This window comes from Protopterus annectens, chromosome 5.part0 (assembly GCF_019279795.1).
Source record: "Protopterus annectens isolate FY-2018-M chromosome 5.part0, PAN1.0, whole genome shotgun sequence".
In the NCBI taxonomy this organism is placed as follows: domain Eukaryota; kingdom Metazoa; phylum Chordata; order Ceratodontiformes; family Protopteridae; genus Protopterus; species Protopterus annectens.
In genome coordinates, this window is record NC_056735.1 from 1,003,635,096 (window position 1) to 1,003,657,823 (window position 22,728).

The window sequence follows — 22,728 nt, forward strand, 5'->3', positions numbered from 1 at the left end:
AATAATGCAATATAAATTCTGGATTTCTGGCAGAGAAGGATGAAGCTTTGACTATGACCGGAGTTTAAATAGTTTCTCATGGACCAGAAAAGCCTGGTAGATGAGGGTTGGAGTGAGTGGATTATGCTTGATCACCCATTCTAGCTGATGGAAATAGTGGTCCCCAGCAGCCAATTTGCTCCCATGTACAAGAAGGCTGTCATGAGCACCAGGGCTTCAGGACCAGTTATTGAATCTTGGCATTCCAAGCTGGTGATGACAGCTTTTGTTGACATGTGTGTGGGAATGCACATGCTAGAGAACGGTACAAAATGACCCTGAGTTGATACAGGTGCTTGTATCATGTATCAAGAGGTGAGGTTATGGACTTAACCAAAAAACATGGCTGCCTATATGATGACTCTATAGAAGAGGAGGGATTATGGATGACAGGCAACTTGGGGGAAATATCATTAAAAAAATGAAAGGAACACACATGTTTTCTAACTGCCTTTAATCAAGAATTTTCCTTTAAAAAATACTAAAAGTAAAATAAATTTAAAATAAAAAAATTGCAATAAATTAAGAGTTCCAAACAATCACGCAACAGCTTCAGGTTGCAGGTCTGACAGGCTTTCTTGAAGACCAGTAGGTTTTAAGCTTGACAATGTGTGTCTGTGTGTGTGTGTGCGTGTGTGCGTGTGTGTGTGTGTGTGTGTGTGTGTGTGTGTGTGTGTGTAGGTGCATGTGTGAGTTAAGTCAGAAATTCAAGGTTTAGATCCCTGGAGTGTGTGGCTCTGAGGGATTGGGATTTCTTTAAGTGTAGCATGTCCAACAGCTCTGGGTTTGACATGGCCTTGTATGTTAAGTAGAGATCACCTCTTAGTAGACGATATGTGACAGAGTATAGCTGGAGTTTTTTTAGATGGTCAGCATAGGGCATCTATCTGCTTTAGGCCTGTGATTCTTTTAGTGAGATATTTCTGCGGCCTTTCCAGTTGTTGAAGATGTCTTGAGAGGTACATACCAAATGGGGCATTGTATTCTATAATGGGTCTAATGAGGGATGAGAACAGTGGGGCAATGACCTCCTTTTTTCCTGGATGAAAAGCCCTTAGTGATGAGGTGTGCCACATAGAAGGATTTCCTGACTGTTGTGGTGATGTGGTTATCAAAGGCGAGACCACTGTCCACCTGTGTCCCTAAGTCTCTTAGCACACTTTCAGTGTTTAGTGTACTGCCACCTATGTGGTAATTCATGGGTACATGTTTTTTCCCAAAGGGTATAACAATACATTTATTGGCATTGAGCTTGAGCCCATGGCTCTGGCACCAAGCACCTTTTTCTGTAAGGGCCTTTTGTAGAATATCCACATCATTTGGGGATTCAATAATGCCTCCTAGTTTGCAGTCATCTGCAAACTTTGTTAGCCAGAGTCCCTTAGTGTTGGCCTATACTTCAGAGAAGTAGATGCCAAACAAGAGCTGTCCAAGGATTGAACCCTGAGATACTCCACTTGTCATTTGTCTGGAGATGGATTTGGAGTCGGCTACTTTTACAGTGTGGGTTCTGTCAGTAAGACAGTTGGCAACCCATCGAGTGATGTAGGGATTAATGCCCAGCTCAGTAAGTTTATCTATGATTCTGGAGTGGGGGATAGTGTTGAAGGCCTTGGCGAGGTGTCCAATGTTTGAAGGTTGCCAATGTCTTTGTTTATAAGTTCCATAATAATACGTTCCATGGCCTTGCAGATCAGGCTCGTCAGGCTGATGGGGCAGTAGTTCCCAGAATCCAAGGTGGATCCCCCCTTTTGGAGTGGGATAACTGTAGCTGTGCGCCACTCAGTGGGCATGAAGCCTGAGGTGAGGCTATGATTAAACATGACACTTAGGTGAGGTGCCAGTTCATTTTGTAGTTTATATAGTACACAGCCCGGGATGTCATCTGGTCCCATGAATGCTGTATTCTTAGCTTTGGAGAGTGCGTTTTTTACCTGTTTGGCCATTATTACCAGAATTTGGCAATCTTTCAGTATTGAGATGGGCCATTTAGGGGGTGAGAGGGGGAGTGAAGTTGGCACTGAATTAATCTGTCAGGATATTGGCAATATCCTTGGGATCAGTATATTTAATGCCATTCTGTTGTAGCTCAGAGCATGTCTGAGCATTGCCGTTTAGATTCTTGACATAGCTATAGAATGCCTTGTGGGTGTCTTTGGAATCATTGGCAATTTTATTTTTGTAACTAACTTTGGAGGATTTTATGAGGATCTCAGCTTCTTACTGAGGCTGGTAAGGGAGTTTTTTGCATCCTGGGATTTTCCTCTTTTCTGCAACAGTTTATTCCTTTTGTTGTAAAGTTTGTTTATGGCAGGGGACCACCAGATCAGCTTCCTTTTTTGGGGGGGAGAGCACCTTGGTTCTATTTGGGATGGCACGATTCATGCACGAGTAGATGTGCTCGCACAGTGCCTTAGTGTAGGATTCAGCAGTCAAACTTTCAGTTTCTGTCTGCATGGGTGTCATGAAGTTTGTCACTTCTGACTTGAGTAGCATGAAGTTGGCTTTGGAGAAGTTTTTTACAAGAGGTTTCCCTACTGGGGGGTGGGGGAGGGATGTGGATGTCAAGGGTGATTAGCTTATGATCAGACCTGACCAACGAGGGGGTGACCATAGGTGTGGAGCATTGATTTCCCATGTTGGTAATGACCAGGTCTAGGATATTGGAGCCCCTGGTGGGATTATGGATTAGTTAATCCAGGGCATTGGAAATTGTGAATTCCAAGAACCATTGGGCAAAAGTGTTGGTACATGAGTAGTTTTCACAGTTAATGGCAGGGTAGTTGAAATCACCCAATATTAGGGTGTTTGGTTGTATCTTAATATTTTCCAGTATGTTTAGAAAGGTGTAGTGAGAATCTTGGGGCATGGTGGGGGATCTGTAGCAAGCTACAATTTGGATTGCAGTCTTACCTAGGGTAAGTTGCACCTGGAGAATATCAGACGCATTGTGTTGGGCAACTAGCCTGGTGGTGTGAATATCCTTAGTGAATATGGACACTCATCCACCTTTACTGTTTAGATCCTTGTTTGGTGGCCGAAGAGTGTGGTAAGAGTTGTAGCCTGGTATTGCAGGGGTGCTCTCTGGAGCCTTGAACCAGGTCTCAGTTACTGCACAGATATCGATGTTTTCCATTTTTAGGAATGCCTCAAGAGAGAGTGCATTTTGAGGTTTAGAGTTCTAGCATTGAGTAGCATTACCTTCAGATTTTGAAAGTGAAAAAACAATCCCAACAGTCGACCAGGAACACACCGACTTTATGGATTTTGAAAGTGAAAAAACAATCCCAACAGTCGACCAGGAACACACCAACTTTATTCACCACAGAGAATTCCCAAAAACTTTTAAGTTCTGATTTTGTATAATTTTTAAGATTATGGGTTTTGAGGACTGCTATCCATACCAGTATACAAATTCAGAACTTAAAAGTTTTTGGGGAAGCCTTCTACCACGGACAACTGCTTTCCTGACTTTCTTAATATTCATGGAACCTAAATACAATTTCAGAAGAAAATGAGAGCCAATCAACGGCCAAAGCGCTTAGTCACAGGAATTCTCTGTGGTGAATAAAGTTGGTGTGGTCCTGGTCAACTGTTGGGATAATTTTTTCACTTTCTTAGTCATTTTCCCTGTTGGGATTTGTTCTGTGTTGTGTTACCTTCACATTTTGCATGCTTGTACCTGTTACAGTGGTGGCTTTGTCCTTTGAACTTTTCCTAAAAAAGGCACTATAGGGGTGGCAAGAGTCTTAGCCAGTAACCTGAATCTCAGGGGTGACAGGTGCAGACCATCTTTGGCAAAGCATTGTGGTCTGTCGGTCATGTCATCCCAGGCAGACAGATACTGGATCCCCTTTGACTGACACCAGGAGCTTAGCCAATTGTTGAAGTCAATCATTTTGTTCTTATACTGTGGTATCATTCTGGGCGAAGGCAGGATGCTACTCAGGGCTAGAGTCATACCTGCCTGGGCCACATGATCCAAGGGCTCTTCCATGTCTCTTTTCATGTAGTCCAGGGAGGTATGTCTCAAGTCATTCACTCCAACATGGACAATGACAGAGTCATATTTGTACTTGTGGAGTGACTTGAGTGCATGTGTTACATGGAGGATCCTGGCACCCAATAGGCAGCTGACTGTAATTTTCTCCTTGTTCAGCCGGATGAGTGGGACATCAGTGTGCCTGACTATAGAGTCATCTATGACTAAAGTGTTGGGTTTGGGTATGCTGTCTTGCCTTAAGGGCTGTTGTTGGGTGGCACACTGGTGTTGTGAGCTATGTGACACTTTGGTTGTGATTGGTGTTTGTTTGCATTTCAGCTTCTGAGTTCCTTGTTGCTTGGGCAGGTTACTGTTAAGATCCTCCACATATGAGGGTTTAGTGCTGCTATGTGAGGGTGTTGGTGGTGTGGGTTTAGAAGGGCTATGTGTTGCTTGAGGTGTAGTGCAGGTGTTAACCTTCTCCTCTTGACTGTCTAGCACAATCTTGGGTGGAGAGAGCTTTGCTTCCAGTTTGGCTATGTAAGTGCATCTCTCGCAGGTTGTAGTGTTGGGTAGTAGGAGGAGACGGTTGTCTGTGTACATGAGGCAATTGCTGCATTGCCCAAGTATGTCCAGATTCACAAGGTGGGCAGGAGAAGTCACCAGAAGCTGACCCTTGGACATGCCTGGTTTGGTGCTTTTTTTGAGCTGTTTTCCCTTACCTTAGTGAGCTACTTTGCAATTATAGGCTGTTTAGTGTGTACAACTAATTTCTCCTTATTAACAAGGAGAGCTGAGTGCTTGTATCAGTTTAAGGTTTCCTAGTACTTTCCAGCAGGTTCTGCTCTGGGAGCAAGTAGTTAATTTCACTGTATTACATTATATCTGTTAGTTGTAGGACTTGTTGGTAGTTTGTATGGTCTTGTTACACTTGAGATCCAAGCCAGTTATTTAAGAAGGTACTTTTCTGCACCCTTGTGGTGGAACTGTGCTGATCTAACCTGTATGACTTGGGGATTGCTGGTGAAAGGCTTATTGTGTACTTTCCTGATTGGTAGTTAGCTTAAAACTTGTTTCTCTTAGGTTTCACACTTGTGTGGAGCTGTTCTTTGCACTGTGGCAGTTAGCAGTGCCCTGTATAGACATAAAAACCTAGAAGCTCAGTTTTTCCCTAAAGAGCTGTCAGTGAAACCCTTCCAAGCTTTTCTGCTGATCTAGGAGCAACTAAGTTATGTAGTTATCAGCACTGCCTTATTGATCATTCTTAGCCTACACAAAGTACAGGTCCCTCTTGTAGTCTCGGTGCTACAAGCACATTTCTGTCAAATTAACCCATTCCCTTCCCTAATAAAACATACAGAAAGAGCCTGTTATCATGCATGGATAGTTTCCTATCATCTCTCTGGCCAGTCTGATAGACATGGACACCTGGGGCAATGTAGCAATTGTCTCATCTATATCACCAAGCACGCACTCCTGAAACAAATAAATACTTTATGTGAGAGATGTAGTTACACTATGAAATTGGAGGGAAGACTCTCACATAAGGACAAACTGAAAGCCAAACAGGTTATCAGCACACACACACACACACACACACACACACACACACACACACACACACACACACACACACACACACACACACTTCCCACACAAAATAAGGATACAATACATAAACCCACATATGCACAGGTACTCACTAGTAACTTACCAAAAGATAAGAGGCTTCCCAAATGATACACATAACAATGTAAAAAACAACCACAACACACATTAACACACACCAGTGTCTCAACAATTAAGCCCATAGGGAGTAACACCACAAAACCTAATGTACTGATCATAGGTGACTCCACTGTGAGACACACCAGGCTGAATGAGGAGCGGGTTATACTTAGCTCCCTGTCAGTTGCCAGGATCCATCAAGTCACTCACGCACTGAAGTCACTCAACCACAATTACTAGTATGACTCTGTCATAGTCCATGTGGGATTGAATGACTTAAGACATATCTCACTGTATTATATGAAGGGACACATGACTGAGCTCACAGATTATGTTTCACAAGCAGGTATAAGCCTAACCTTAAGCAGAATTCAACTTTTTCAAGGATGATGACACATTACAAACTAAAAAAAATACTGACTTTAACAATTGGCTTAGCTTCTGGTGTCAGTCTAAGGGGATCCAATATCTGTCATATGACAAACCTCAGACCTCATTGGTTTGCCAGAGATGGTCTGTACCTGCCTCCTCAGGTTTTGGATATTGGTAATGGCATTAGCCACCCTTATTGTACCTTTTTTAGGACGTATCAAAGTAACCAACCACCCAACATAATAAAATCCTCTGTAAATAAACTCAGAGTACTGCTTCTTAATGTTAGGAATCTAAACAAAAAACTACACTCCCTAGAAGCACTCCTTACCTTAGAAGATGCTGACATCTGTGCAGTCACTGAGACATGGTTCTAGGGTGCGGAAAGCACCACGGCTGTGCAGAGCTACAATGTCTTACATATGTTCAAACAACAAACTGAGCATGAAAGAACCAAAGCAGGAGATGCATCCTCTTCATTAAGGATAAGTACACCACTAGACTGGTCAAACAGTATGACTCTCTTGAGCTACTCCATGTCCAATTAAATGCAGACACATCATAGTTAGCTATAAGTCCCCCCACCATGAAACATGAAAAGCATACTGCATACCTGGACTTACTGGTGTCACTTGCAATACAGCCCAACATCTTACTCATGGGTGGTTTTAATTATCCTGCCATTGACTGTGAAACATACATGACACAAACATGCTGTCTCAGAGGTTCTTGGACTTTATCAATGCAACTGCTCTGGAACAGCTAGTCAGCACACCACAAGACAAATTACTTACTACTAAGTGATGTCATGATAACATGGACTGCAGAGGAGCACACCAATGCCCTGTAGAACCACTTAAGCATTTGTATAGAATCAGTTGTACCTGACTGGATTAAAGACAGGTCTTGCCAAAGAAATGAACCACCCTGGTGGACCTCTAGTATAAGAGACTGCACAACAAGAGAAATAAACTAATGTCCAAGAACAAGAGGGAACTGGTGCAGGAGGGGAAGAACTCCATCTCTAGCTTAAACAAACAAATTAGAGATCTTGTCAAGTCCTCCAGACCTAATTACAAAGTAAAAATAGCCACCCTAGATAAGGATAATCACAAGGCATTGTTTAACTATGTCCGAAATCTGAAAGGGAATACCCAGCTATGTCCGGAACTGGTTGTGGATGGCATGACCCATAATCCACCAGACATAATAGCCATCCTGCTAGCTGACAGATGTGGAGCAAAATTCATCCCCCTGTCCCCTCCAGTCATCCCTCAAGGTATACCCACCACCATTCCTCAGCCTACTATCTCAAGAGAGCTTGTTGTCTTGGCGTTCTCCAAGGCCAAAAACACAGCATCAGTGGGACCAGGCAACATCCCATATTGCCTTTTAAACAACTTAAAACATGACTTTGCAGAACCCCTTGAGTTCCTATTTGACCACAGCCTGCAAACTGGCTATGTTCCTGCAGAATGGAGGACAGCAACAGTAATCCTTCTGCACAAAGGGGCACCATCAACTGACCTTGGGAATTATAGGCCTATAACCTTGACTAGCCTCATCTGCAAGGCCATGAAAAGAATCGTTATGGAACTTATTAGCAAGGACACACGTAATCTCCAAACTCTGGACCCAACCCAGTTTGGATTTGTTAAAGGTAGATCATGCCTGTTAAACATGGTTGACTTCTTCAAGAAAGGCCTGGACGAGGGAAAGATAGTGCATTCTGCCTATCTTGACCTAGCCAAGCCATTTGACACAATCCCCCACTCGAGTATTATAGAGAAATTCTCCCATTTGGGAATTAACCCCTACATTACCAGATGGGGAGCCATCTGGCTCACCGACAGGATGCATAACTGTCAAAGTGGGTGACTTCACCTCTAGCAAAAGGTCAGTCACCAGTGGTGTACCACAGGGATCTGTGCTGGGCCCCTTACTGTTCAGAATTTATTTCTCAGAAGTCCAGGTACAGCTGGACAGCCTGTGACTGAACAAGTTCGCTGATGACTGCAAACTGGTAGCAATCACTGAGTCCCTCAAAGATGTTATAATACTCCAGGCAAGGTCAACACAGAGAAATGATTGGTGCCAAAGCCACGGATTAAAGCTAAATGCAAAAAGTGCATTATTATTCTCTTTGGGAAAGCTGACATCTCTGCTAATTACATTACAGACAGCACCCCCATAGGACCCAGTGATATGTGATTTGGGTACTCAAGTTGACAACAGTATGGACTTTGACCATCACGTATCCACAGTAGTAAGGAAATCTTTCTATGTGGCACATCTTATAAGTAAAGCCATCATGTCTAGATCTAAGGATGTTACAATTCCATTATACTCAGCCCTCACCAGACACCTGCAGCAATTGGAGAGACCACATTTGTTTCTCACCATGAAATTAGAGGGTACACAACATGTCTTATGTGGAAAGACTGAAAGTCCTGTCATTGTATTCTGTCTCCTACAGGTTTCTAAGGGGTGAACTGTGCCGATGGAAATGCTACACATTCGCAAATTAAACTGCACAAGGTTGACTCACTCCAGGGAGCTTAACCTAGCCTCTGACATTAATAGGTCATGCTGGAGAGATAGATACATCTCCCAGAGACTGCTACTTCTCTGGAACAAGCTTCCAATTTATGTGAGCAAATGTTTCAAAAATACTTGGATATTATAGCTTATTATAAAAAGGTGAAGTTATTATAGCAAGAGATTTTAATTGTATTTTGTCTGAAAAAGGATACTATTGCTGATAAGGAACCCAGATTATCATCTTCAGCTAAACATTTATTATTTTTTACTAATTCAATGAACGTTAAAGATACTTATCACTTGATAATATCTAATTCTTTTCATTACACTCATTATTCTTATACATATGAAACTCAAACAAATACTGATAAAGTTATTTCTAATAGAATAATTTTGGATGTTGAAGAAGTATCAATAATACCTTGTCCGTTATCTGACCTTAATACAATCTCTTTTAATCTTATGTTAAATTCTAGTAATTCAATACACTGTAATAGGCTCTCAGTTTATATTATTAAAATTAAAGGTTTTAATGAATGTTTTTTTAAATGAGATGCATATTTTTTAGAAATAAATAGACATGGTGAAGTTTCAGAGGTTATTTTATGGAGCACATGGAAAGGTTACTTTAATGGTAGAATTAATTATTGGTATAGTTGTAAAACAAAAAAATGGGATAGGGAACTTGCATTCTAAAACTGAAAATCTAAAGATGAGTTTAAAGTCAAAGGATATTTCTCCACATCTAGAGTTAAAAAATGTGAATACTAAATATGTTGAAATCTTAAATCATAAGACATCAAGTTAGGAAAACTAAAACTGTAAACTTGTTCCATGAATCATTTGAATATACATCGCCTCATAGTTAGACGTTGACTGTTCGATTCTGAGTTAGAGCGTCTTCTGTGTGGTGACATGCGTGAATGGGTGTTCCTTCATTGAAGGTTGTACGTTAGGCCCAGCAAGCCAGCACGTAAAACTCTACTGCCAATCATTAGCGGACCGGAGGTCCACTGTGGCGACCCCTAACCGGGAAAAGCCGAAAGACACAAACAAAGCTATAATCAAATCTATGAAAATGAGTAAATCAAATCGTATTAAAGAAATGGAATAAAATAAGCCAAATGCCAGAGTTCGGACTATCTCAGATGAAAAAATCAGCACTATTACTGTATTAAAATCACAACGTACTTTTACTGACAAAAATAATAAAATGGTTAGCACTTTCATTTAAAAGGTGTTAAACTTCATCAGACCATTTTATTATTTTTGTCAATAAAAATACATGGTGATTTTAATATAGAAATAGTGCTGATTTTTTCATCTGGGATAGTCCGAACTCTGTCATTTGGTTTATTTTACTCCGTTTGTTTAAAATTTTTCACATGACAGTAACAAGTTACTTTCTTTGTGCAAGCTTACTGAGATAGTTGCGGAAATATGAAGAATTATGTTTATTTGTATAATAAACAACCATGAATGTCACCAAAGATGTACACCTTACAGTACAAATATCGATAGTTTTCTTCAGCATCATCTAAGGTTTCGTTTGATACCATGCAATAGTTTATAAGTTATCCAGTTTTAGAAATATTAAGTACATATGGAAATATTTCATATTTTCATAATTACTAGCAAATAACTATCAATATCTCCTGTGTAGCATATTGTAATTGTACCTTGACAATCTACTTTTCTATCGCCAACCAGTGCATTTCACACCATGCCCCTCAATAGCATACAGGTGTCTCAGTTATGAAAATCTGGACGCAAACATGAAAATACGAATAATAAAGGGAAACAGTGGTAAATTTCTTCACTGCAAAGCATCTGAGACTGACAGTCTTATTTTCATTTTGTTAATTATGACACAGCATTTCTATTACTACGTATTATTTATTGTTAACTGGTGATGCTAGTTAAGGAAGACCGATTCAAAAATACTTGGACACCATAAGGAGCTATTGGTGTTAATTGGAAGAATCAAAAAAGATGCTATAGACTTGAATGAATCCTTCTGTATCCAGGAAGACTTTCATAGCATATATTAACAGCAGTAGTAACCCAAAAAGACTTCATATTATTATTCATTTCTTGACAGATTTATGTGCATTCTTCACAGCCACCTTCCCCTGGATGACATTCATATATTTGTTTGTCTTTTTTAAAGATATTGCCTTCATTTTCTGCTTAAAGCATAAAATAGTCAGTCTCTGCATCACTATGATAAGCCTGCTGTATTTTTGACAGCTTAACATGACAACAGATAAATATGGAAGAGTAAAGCTTGACAAACTGAATTTCAGTTTCTCTTTATGCAATGCAGTATTTATAGACCACTGAGAAGACCAGTAAATGCTGTGTTCTAACAAATGCTTTAAATGTGTTACAAGTGAAAATTATATCAACATGTTTCAAAATTAGTATATCACACTGAACAATGAAATCTACTTAAATGGGATATAATGCATTATAAAAATAAAATAGTCTGATATACTACAAATATTCAAAGGGAAACAGATGTGAATTATTTAGAAAACAAACTGAATTTCAGGTCCAGTTTTTAGAAGCTTAAGTTATATAAAATAATGCATTACAAGTGTCTAATGTTTTGTATGCACTGATGCAATGACTTTAAAAGAGCATCATCATCATCTTCTTTCGGCTGTTCCCATTAGGGGTCGCCACAGCGGATCTTCTGTTTCCATTTCTTCCTGTCCTCTGCATCATGCTCTTTCACACCAACCACCTGCATTTCCTCTCTCACCACATCCATAAACGCTATCTTAGGCCTTCCTCTTTTCCTCTTACCTGGCAGCTCCATCCTTAGCATCCTTTTCCCAATATACCCAGCATCCCTCCTCAGCACATGTCCAAACCAACGCAATCTCGCCTCTCTTGCTTTGTCCCCAAACTGTCCAACTTGAGCTGACCTTCTAATATACTGATTCCTAATCCTGTCCATCCTAGTCACACCCAGTGCAAATCTTAACATCTTTAACTCTGCCACATCCAGCTCTGACTCCTGCCTTTTCGTCAATGCCACCATCTCCAACCCATATAACATAGCTGGTCTCACTACCCTCTTGTAGATCTTCCCTTTCACTCTTACTGGTACCCGTCTGTCACAAATCACTCCTGACACTCTTCTCCACCCATTCCACCCTGCCTGTACTCTCTTCTTCACCTCTCTTCCACACTCACCATTACTCTGAACTGTTGATCCCAAGTGCTTAAACTCATCCACCTTTACCAACTCTACTCCCTGTATCCTCACCATTCCTCTACCCTCCCTCACATTTACACACATATATTCTGTTTTAGCCCTGCTGACCTTCATTCCTCTCCTCTCTAAAGCATATCTCCACCTCTCCATGGTCTCCTCAACCTGGTCCCTACTCTCACTACATATCGCAATGTCATCTGCAAACATCATAGTCCACGTGGCCACCTGTCTGATCTCATCTGTCAACCTGTCCATCACTACTGCAAATAAGAAAGGGCTCAGAGCTGATCCTTAATGTAATCCCACCTCCACCTTAAACGTATCTGTCACTCCCACCGCAGTCCTCACCAATGTCACACTACCCTTGTACATATCCTGTACCACTCTTACATACTTCTCTGCCACTCCCGACTTCCTCATACAATACCACAACTCCTCTCTAGGCACCCTGTCATATGCTTTCTCCAAGTCTACAAAGACACAATGCAACTCCTTCTGACCTTCTCTGTATTTCTCCAACAACACTCTGAGAGCAAATATTGCATCTATAGTGCTCTTTCCTGGCATGAAACCATACTGCTGATCACTAATCATCACCTCCCTTCTTAACCTAGCTTCCACTACTCTTTCCCATAACTTCAAGCTGTGATTGATCAATTTTATCCCTCTGTAGTTACTGCAGCTCTGCACATCGCCCTTATTCTTAAAGATAGGTACCAAAACACTTTTTCTCCACTCCTCAGGCATCCTCTGACTTTCCAAAATTTCATTAAACAATCTGGTTAAAAATTCCACTGCCATTTCACCTAAGCACCTCCATGCTTCCACTGGTATGTCATCTGGGCCAACAGCCTTTCCATTCTTCATCCTCTTCATAGCTGTCCTTACTTCCTCCTTGCTAATCTGTTTCACTTCCTAATTCACTATCCCCACATCATCCAACCTTCTTTCTCTCATTCTCTTCATTCATCAGCCCTTCAGAGTACTCTTTCCATCTACTCATCACACTCTCCTCACTTGTGAGTACCTTTCCCTCACTATCTTTTATCACCCTTATTTGCTGCACATCTTTCCCAGCTCTGTCCCTCTGTCTAGCCAGTCGGTACAGGTCCTTTTCTCCCACTTTAGTGTACAATCTCTCATACAACTCTCCATATGCCTTATCCTTAGCCTTCGCCACCTCTCTCTTTGCCATGCGTCTCATCTGCTTATACTCATGTCTACTTTCTTCATCTCTTTGGCAATCCCACTTCTTCTTCGCCAGCCTCTTCCTCTGTATATTCTCCTGTGCTTCCTCAGCAATATACATGAAATGTAAGACTGCTAATGAAGTCATTTACATGGCAAACATTTTTCATGCATTCTCTTATGTAGAACAATGTTACTGTGATACACCAATGCCTGGAACTGAATGGCAGTCACTTTTGAACTGGTGTTATGACTTCTGGTCAACAGGAGAGTACTGAAATATCCTGCACTTTCCTTGTCAGTGAATAATCATTTTGTAGTGCATGCCACATGGTTATTATGCTGCAATATCCATAAAAACATGAAACAATTAAATGGTTCTATACAACAAGATCGGATCTTAACACATGTTAAGTATCCCCTGCTTCACTTGTTAAGATTGGGTATCACATTAGGCAATTAAACCTGCCACACCTGACCAGCAAACAACAATGGCAGAATAAATAACACATCTGTTTCTGCCTGCTGTCTGTACCAGTGATATGTCCCTGCCTTTCCTTAACTTAAATGGCAATGTGTTCCGTTGTATTTCTGACACTGCTTGCTAAATGCTTTACTGCCTTGAAAGCTGGCAAAACACTTAGTTCTTTTTTGTTGTTGAAACTTGTAGCACATGAAGCGATAAAGCTCCAAGCACTACAAAGAATTATGATTGGGTCTCTGATCATAACCCTTTATTATGTGTTCTCGATATGGATGACAATACTCACCTCGAGAGGTTAATTTCTTGACATCCATGACTTAATCTCATAATTAGCCGGTTATGATCGGTGACCTGATCATAATCTTCTATATGTTCAGTTTTACAGCCTGTTGCAATTGTTTGTATTTGGTTTCTGTCAGGCACAGTTCCCTTTATGATAGTGTACCTTCATGGTAAATGGGTTTTCCTATGCACTGCAGATGACTCTTTTAGCATACTGCCATCTACGCAGAGGTTGTTACAATCAGAGGGAAATTAATAACACGTGGTAAAAGCTCAGACTTTTCTATCACAATATCCTGAGGATAGAAAAGATCATTCCATACACTTTGTTTACATTTGCATTTGGTTCTTTGGCAATGCAATCAAAAGCTGAAATGAAGTTTTTCAATTATGTAATATATGAAAAGATAAAACTCCTGTAAATTATTATCCTTGGTGGAGTTGCTGGATTTCATACAAACAACAGAAGGGTCCTTCATGTGAAGGATTAATACAAAACAACACAGTGTACATTAACGGCTAAAGTAATATCAAACAACTACTTACTGTAATTCTACAATAAGTAATTTAATGCCAAATGTATGAGTTCAATTACTGATAAAAAGTATGCAGGCAAAGTATCCTTTTACAAACTGAACTCGATCATCTTAGCAGTCTGAATAAATAAACGTAAGGACTAAAAATGCACCTGCATTTTTGTGCGCCCATATCCTTGCACTCCTGTTTGAGAAATAATACCTTTTCTTTGTCACTTAATTTAAAAAAATATGGGGAAACAGATAAGGAATGATAAGGTACAGCTATTTTTCTAGAGTTGTATAATTCAGTGAGGGAATTACATAGGCAGTGCAATTCTGTTTAGAATAGAAGAATGCAATAAATTCTGGAATCTAAAACCCTAAGAATTCATTAAATGGCATAGAACGATTAAAAGGCCATTCTCCCATAATGCAGCATTTTTTGATTCAGAGACATGTTAGCTGTAATGAGGTAAGACCTCATTATCTGCTAATCTGCACATTGCAATAGTAAACTGTAGCTTGTGTAAGCAATGGCATCCCCCCATCTCTCTCCCACACATGCACTACAGTCCTGTACCTGTCCCTCTGGCTTGTCTTTGCTCCCATAGTTCCTCCCACTCCCCAAACACTCTAATAGTTCATTTGCTATCACAGCACACTTGTAGTCTCCCTTCTGGATAGTGTTTCCCCAGACCACTACAATCCCAGTACTGATGCCAGTGCCATTACAACTCTTGGAGTAGTCTCTGGTGCATCGTGTTTCTCCCAACTCTGTCAGTCCCCATAATGATGTTGGCGCCATTATGCTACTTCAGGGTTTTGATATCCTTTGTATCAAGGGACTCCCGAAACCCCTGACTGCCATACTGCAATTGTGGTAGGTAGATGGACAAGATCAAGTACACAAAACACACACACACGCACGCACACACACACACACACACACACACACACACACACACACACACACACACACACACACACACACACACACACACACACACACACACACACACACACACCACAGTCTCTGTACCTGTTCCCCTGACTGGTTTAACCACCCATGGTTTCCCACCGACCATCCCTGTCACTATAATAGTTTAAATGCCATGATACACTTGTTGTTGCCCTGGTGTCTAGTGTTTCCTCCCACCCCTGATCCCTTTACCAATGTCGATGCCATTATGGAGCATAGAGTAATCCCTGGTGTCTATTGTTTCCTCCCACCCCCTCATTCTCCATACAGATGTCAGTGTCATTATGGGACTTATACTGATCCCTGGTGTCTAGTGTTTCTTTCCACCCCCTCATTCTCCATACAGATGTCAGTGTCATTATGGGACTTATACTGATCCCTGGTGTCTAGTGTTTCTTCCCACCCCTTGAGTCTCATACTGATGTTGGTGCTGTTATACCACTTCAGTGTTGTGATATTCCTGGTGTCTAGGGACTCGCCCACCCCTGATCCCTATACTATAGCCGTGGTAGATAGTTGAACATGGCCAAGTACACAATACACAAATGCACATACTCACACCATAGTGTCATTTCAGTCCTCCTGACTTGTCTACCCTCCTGTGGTTCCCTCCACCATGGATCACCATAGTAGTTTAAGTGCTATCACGGCACATTTGTAAGTGACCTGGTGGCTAGTGTTTTCCCCCACCACCCAATCCCCATACTGATGTCTGTGCCATTATGACACTTGGAGTAATCCATGGAGTGTAGCATTTCCCCCGAACCTGTGATTCTTGTAGTGATGTCAGTATCATTATGGCATTTAGAGTAATCCCTGGTAGCCCCACTCCCTGTGCCGATGTGTAGGTGTCATTATACCCGTTCCGCATTGTGATATCCATAGTGTCTAGTGGCTTCCCCAACCCAATCCCCATTCTAAATTTATGGCAGGTACTTGAACATGGCCTTTACACAGTGTTCACTGCTGCAAAGTGATGGTACTGGTCATGCTGATTTCATGAATCATTCATTCTGTAGATGTCTTCCTAGAGATGGTTTTGGGGCAGAGGGCACATGGCTAATTAGCAGATGCCCCTCCCCTGGACCGCCTCATTATAATTCAGTGTGGACACAAAGTCTATCCTAAGTAATGCTGCACATCTTTTTACTAGAGTACTGTGTTAGAGAGGTTGCTGAATTCCAAAAGATTACCTTGACATGTACACAGGGTTATACATTTCATGGCATCTTCTTGAATTCCCCTATAAATCCACTTTAACTTATTTATATTCCGAAAACATGGCTTTTTATCATCTGATCATCTTCCTATCTTTATGTATAAAGGAAAGATTACATGTTATGATGCTAAGGGTAAATATTATATATTCTATTTGGAGATGACTGTTAGATATGTTTGTAAAAAAATGTTTCTTTTTCTAAAAGTGTTATATTTTGTGTGTGTTCTTATACCTCTTTCACAACCTTACAATCAGACACTAACAACAGGTGCTTGTGTCTTCAGCATTACATAAATCTTTTGGAGAAGTCATTACCTATACCTGAAACGAGAAAAAAGAAAAAGGGTGCAGAAGAAGCAGGCATTTTTCCATGTTTACTTGATTCTTTGTTTTATCTGAATGTACGTTTTGCATTTTTTTCTGTAGTGTGCTGATTCTATTTGATGAACAGGTACATAGGTATTTACTAGGCTACTGATCTGAGAGGATCTTAAGAAGACTAGTCTTAAATTAACATGGCAGTTTTTAGCCCTTATATTTTGTATACAAATATCCGAGATAAGCCATACAAGGATATGTTGGGACATTTACATGTTTCCCTACCTATGAGGGATAGGGGCTGCTAAACTAGGAGTGAATGTCAGAGTAACCATTTTGCCACCCTTTGCCAAATCCCTTACACCATGGAGTCCTCATTCATGAATCCAGAGTGATTGTCAGAGTAATCATTTTATCTCCTTTCCTCAAATTCTTTAAACTGTGGAGTCCTCATTCATGAATCTTAGTTAAATGTGTGCATTTCACTCATCATGCAATTGTCTGATTTAGTTTATATGACATGATATTTATTATTACAATGCTATTGGCCACATAAAAAATTAACACTTGACCATTGCACTAAGTACTTTAAAATATTGTTTTTATTTTACTTTGAAAATACTTTAGTTTCTTTTCTACAGTATTATACCTCAAAAAATGCTTTTGTAATTTTATGTATTGTAATTAATCAAGCGACCGCTGAGCAATGCAATGGAGGGTACCTATAAGAATCGTCTCCAAAAATCTCCAATGTGTAGTTGATGATGAAAAATAGCAATCCAGGCGTACGCAAAATATAGTAAAAACAAATTTTATTTGTTAAAGCAGGTTAGCGCTTTCGCAATAGCTTCATTAGACCTTCAATGACATAAACCATTAAAAACCTCTGCCACAATCGTGGCATTGTCATTCGACCAGCGGATAAGGGTGGTGGCGTTGTAGTTTTTGACACAGACAGGTACAGTCATGATATGTTACAGATGCTGGCCGATGACAGGTTTTATATTTCCATCACAAACAGTGAGGTTGATACCATCATTTACACTATACATTTACACTATACATTCCACACTCCTTGGTCTCCTGAATGAAGGAGCCATAGATCAGGTTTTATTTGATTATTTCTATGTTATCCATCCTCTGATTCCCGTCATTCAGGGCCTACCCAAGGTCCATAAAGACCCACACCATCCCCCTCTGAGACCCATTGTTGCTGGTAGGGGATGGTCGACTGAACCTCTATCACTATTCGTGGAAGCTCAATTAAGACCCCTAGTTGATGCCAATTCATTTATCCTCAGGGACACCAGACAGTTTCTGTTAGATCTGTACCAGTACATCCACGACTGCCCCGATGTTGAAGATCTCATATGGGTGACCATGGATGTTCAGTCCCTGTTTACTGTCATACCAAACACAGGGGGTAAAGAGATGATTGGTGCCTACTTGAGGAGATCCACCATCTCCCTAGACTATGATATTGAGTTGATTATTCTATTGCTGGGGATTATCTTGGACTCCAACCTCTTCTGCTTTCATGACAAAATCTTTCTACAGCGAGATGGCGTAGCTATGGGCACCTCCTGTGCGAACAGCTACGCCAACTTGGTCATGGCGGAATGGGAGCATTGTCATCTATTCCAGAATGAACTATTTAAGGAGTTTGCACCGTTCTACAGGCGTTTTGTGGATGATCTTTTCTTTGCCTGGAGGGGCACACCAGAACAATTGGAGCACTTCTTTGAATGGATCAACAGCTCCAATACATTCCTGAATTTCACCATGGAATGGTCATACACTACCATTCCATTTTTGGATATCTATGTGGATAAACTACCTGGTGGGATCATCAATACAGGTGTGTACCGCAAGATTTGTCATAGGAATACACTACTCCATCGTTCCAGTATGCACCCAGGCTTTGTTTACAACAACATTGTGAAAGGACAATCCATGCGGATGTCCAGATATACACCTGGGGCCATACATCTGGAAAGGGAGTTGGAAGATCTAGGCATGAGATTCGTGGAACGAGGGTATAGCAGTTTGGACATCACTAGAGGGATGGACGACATCTACAGTCTTAGGGAGGATAGAGCTAAACCATACTTTTCAGAAGGGGCAATGGAACTGTATACAGATGACATGAGGATTAATCAGAATAAGGATGGCTTTCACACAGATAACAACATCATTTTTCCTATTTACTATACTAGAGACATTGGTACTGTCAAGGATATTTTTTCTAAACATTGGCATGTCCTGTCGGTAGACCCCATTATTAAGGGTCTTGCAGGTGAACGACCAAAGTTTGTTTATCGGAATAAGAAGAATCTCAAGAGGCTGCTCTGTTATCCCAAAGCATATTATACACCCACCACTCCGTCAGGGCCCTTTATGACACCTTGTAACAGGTGTAATTTCTGTTCATACATATTGATTGACCCAGTCTTTGTCTATCCATACGGATCCGGTACGTTTCACATCCGGACGAAAGGCAGCTGCATGTCCAAGGATGTAGTCTATCTTGCCTCATGTACATCATGTCCAGCCTACTACGTAGGCAAAACAAATCGAATATTGAGAGATAGGATTAGGGAGCATGCATATCATACAAGGAAGGGCAATTTACATAATGCCTTGGCTAAGCACACCAAGGAGGAGGGTATAGCACATCAATTTAAGTTTAGGGTATTGGAACAGATCTTCAGGACACATAGGAGAGGGGATATTAAGAATTATACCGAGACCAGAGAGATACACTGGATAATTAGGTTCAGGGCTGATCTGACACCAGGTTTAAATGGGAAGGTCCCCCTACGTCCCCTATTGAAATCTAGGAGGTTAAAGAATAAGTGATGACAGTATGCGCTTCATGCATATATGTCTCCATTTTTCATTTTCAGAGTTTTTTAAATATTCATTTCTCATCTTCATGTTTTTCACTATTATGTGTTTTAGATGATTTGCATACTGTTTTTATTGCTTTATATTTATTATGCACAGGTTTAACACATGTTTTTATTACTATGTTTCTTTTGTGTGTTTTTAATGTGTGTTATATCTTTAAGGAGTCCAAGGGTTTTTGGCGCCTTTTGGTGTATTTAAGGAATTGGTTTTTAATGGTTTATGTCATTGAAGGTCTGATGAAGCTATTGCGAAAGCGCTAACCTGCTTTAACAAATAAAATTTGTTTTTACTATATTTTGCGTACGCCTGGATTGCTATTTTTCATTATCAACTACACATTGGAGATTTTTGGAGACGATTCTTATAGGTACCCTCCATTGCATTGCTCAGCGGTCGCTTGTTTAATTTCTGTTCTTGTTTTTTGCTTTCCTGCTGAGCATTAACTCCGCTGGGTTTATTTTTATCTTTGATTAATTTTATGTATTGTATTTATTTATTTTGGTAAGAACTGTTACTCGATGTTTTACAGAAGATATCTGTAATGTCATAGACCACAAAACCAATGCAAAAGCATATATTTAAAGTTACTACAACCAATAATGAAATTATTTGTTTTAAAAAAGTGGGGTAATCATAACACAATACAAATATTATAATTCAAACAAAGCGTATTTATTGCACTTGATGTAGTATGATTCCTTCATTAATGATTTACTGTGAGTAATTGCATCTCGTTTAATGATCACACAATTATTTAGCCCCATATCTAAAAAATTAGAAGCTTGCTACTTTAAACATCTAGACCCCCAAGGTCACAAAACACTAAAAACAATGTTTCATATCGTGTATATATATATGTGTATATATATATATATATATATATATATATATATATATATATATATATATATATATATATATATATATATTTATATGCCTATCAATATATATATATATATATATATATATATATATATATATATATATAGGTCTACCTGAAAACACCGACACGCCAAAACACCGTCAACGAGAACACTGACACTGGAAGATCGACAACGGAGATGACCGACAGTTGAAAAGCCCGACGCTGAGAACACCGACATTTTAAGGTAAGTGTGTGATAGTGACAGACTTTAGGGTTGAGGCGGGTTAAGTGAGTTAGGGTTAGGGTGCGGGTAAGGTAAGTGTGCGATAGTGACAGACTTTAGGGTTAGGGGTGGGTTAAGTGAGTTAGGGTTAGGGCGCGGGTTAGATGAGTGTGTGATAGTGACGGACCTTAGGGTTAGGGTTTGGGTTAAGGTTAATGCATAGATAGTTGTGTATGTAAGGTTTAGTGTAGGTTTGTAAGATTTTTGGTGTGCTTGTGTTGTGTGCGTGTTTTTCGGAAAAGGTATTTGTTTTGTTTTGTTGATTGTAGGGATTGTGGTTTGTTGGGCATATGAAGTTTCGTGCTTTTGAACTGTCGGTTTTGTAGTGTCGGTGTTATCGTCGTCGGTGTTTTGGAGTGTCAGTGTTTTCAGGTAGACCCATATATATATATATATATATATATATATATATATAGGCTTACAATCACTTTGTCGATCGCACTTCGTGCAATTGAGATTTGTGTGAAACTGCCTTTAGCCGAACTGAAATTACGAATGCATCAATATGAACATTACAATAGCAAGCATTCATTGTTGTAAGGTTCGACATTGTGGTGCAGATCGCACTATAGTGGGGATCAGGAAATGTACCCTTTCTCTCACTGTAGTGCGATCTCGGAGTTTGCATATATAAGCAGGAAGGGTGTGGGGGTGCAGGGACTGCTTGTTAATGTTGACCGGAAGTGCAGCATTTCAGTAAAGTCGACATTTTCAAAATATCGACTTTACTAAAATGTTGCCTTCGAAATTTTTTGTGTTTGTTGTTGAGATTTCCGAACATGTGATTTGGGCACCTTAGCACTCGAATGGAGTAGATTCGACTATGTGACAGTAAACCTAAATATATATATATATATATATATATATATATATATATATATATATATATACAGATATATAGATATCTGTATATGGGTCTACTTCAGTAGACCAAATTTACACTTACCCAAATTTCAGATTCTGGACATGACAACACAGAAATTTCAATAAACTGAACCTGGACATTACTAATTTATTTATTTTTTTTTTATTTTTTTTTTATTACAACGAACAGAGACACTTGGACTACATGAGGAAATTTACCCTTTTCCCCACTGTAGTGCAATCCTGGAGTTGGTATATTTAGTGAGGGGGTGTGGGGGGCATTGCTACCCACCTGGGTGGGTTTGACACACTTTGGTGTGTTATTTTCTTAAATGTCAGTCAAGTGTCTTCTTTCCCTGTAAAAAAACTTTGGTAATGTGAAGGTTCAGTTTATTGCAATTTTGGTGTTCTCGTCTTGGTAATCTGCAGTTTGGATAAGTGAAAATTTGGTCTACTGAAGTAGAGACACATATATATATATATATATATATATATATAGATAGATAGATAAAGAGGTGGGTGTGTGTGTGTGCATGCGCGTGTGTGTGTATGTGTGTTATTTTTTTGCCAGGTGGACAAGCTACCATGCACCTCCAAAATGGGGATACTCCTTTATAACTCTACACTATTCATATATCAACTCCCTAGACTTGCACATGCACACCTTCTTCTGTTAGTCTAACTGCCATTATAAGATGATGGCAACCTTCAAAGTATGACATTATGAGCTATAATTAACTAAATAGCAACACACAGCAGCTTTCCCATTCATTAACTACATTTGTGTGTGCGAAAACAACTAGACACTGTGAATTATATTTCATTATTTTTAACTTTAGGGATCCACAGTTCCATAGACTCTACAGAACAGGTAACTGCCACTACTGGCAATTTAAGGTTAGGAATGCTATACTCACAAGCACCTTGAGA

General features: G+C 40.0%; 1 protein-coding gene across 3 annotated transcripts in view; it reads right to left on the reverse strand.

Moving 5' to 3' along the window:
• GRIK1 (glutamate ionotropic receptor kainate type subunit 1) overlaps nucleotides 1–22,728 on the reverse strand; it is a 1,940,968-nt gene that overhangs the window by 1,918,029 nt on the left and 211 nt on the right. The gene's annotated exons all lie outside the window — the stretch shown is intronic.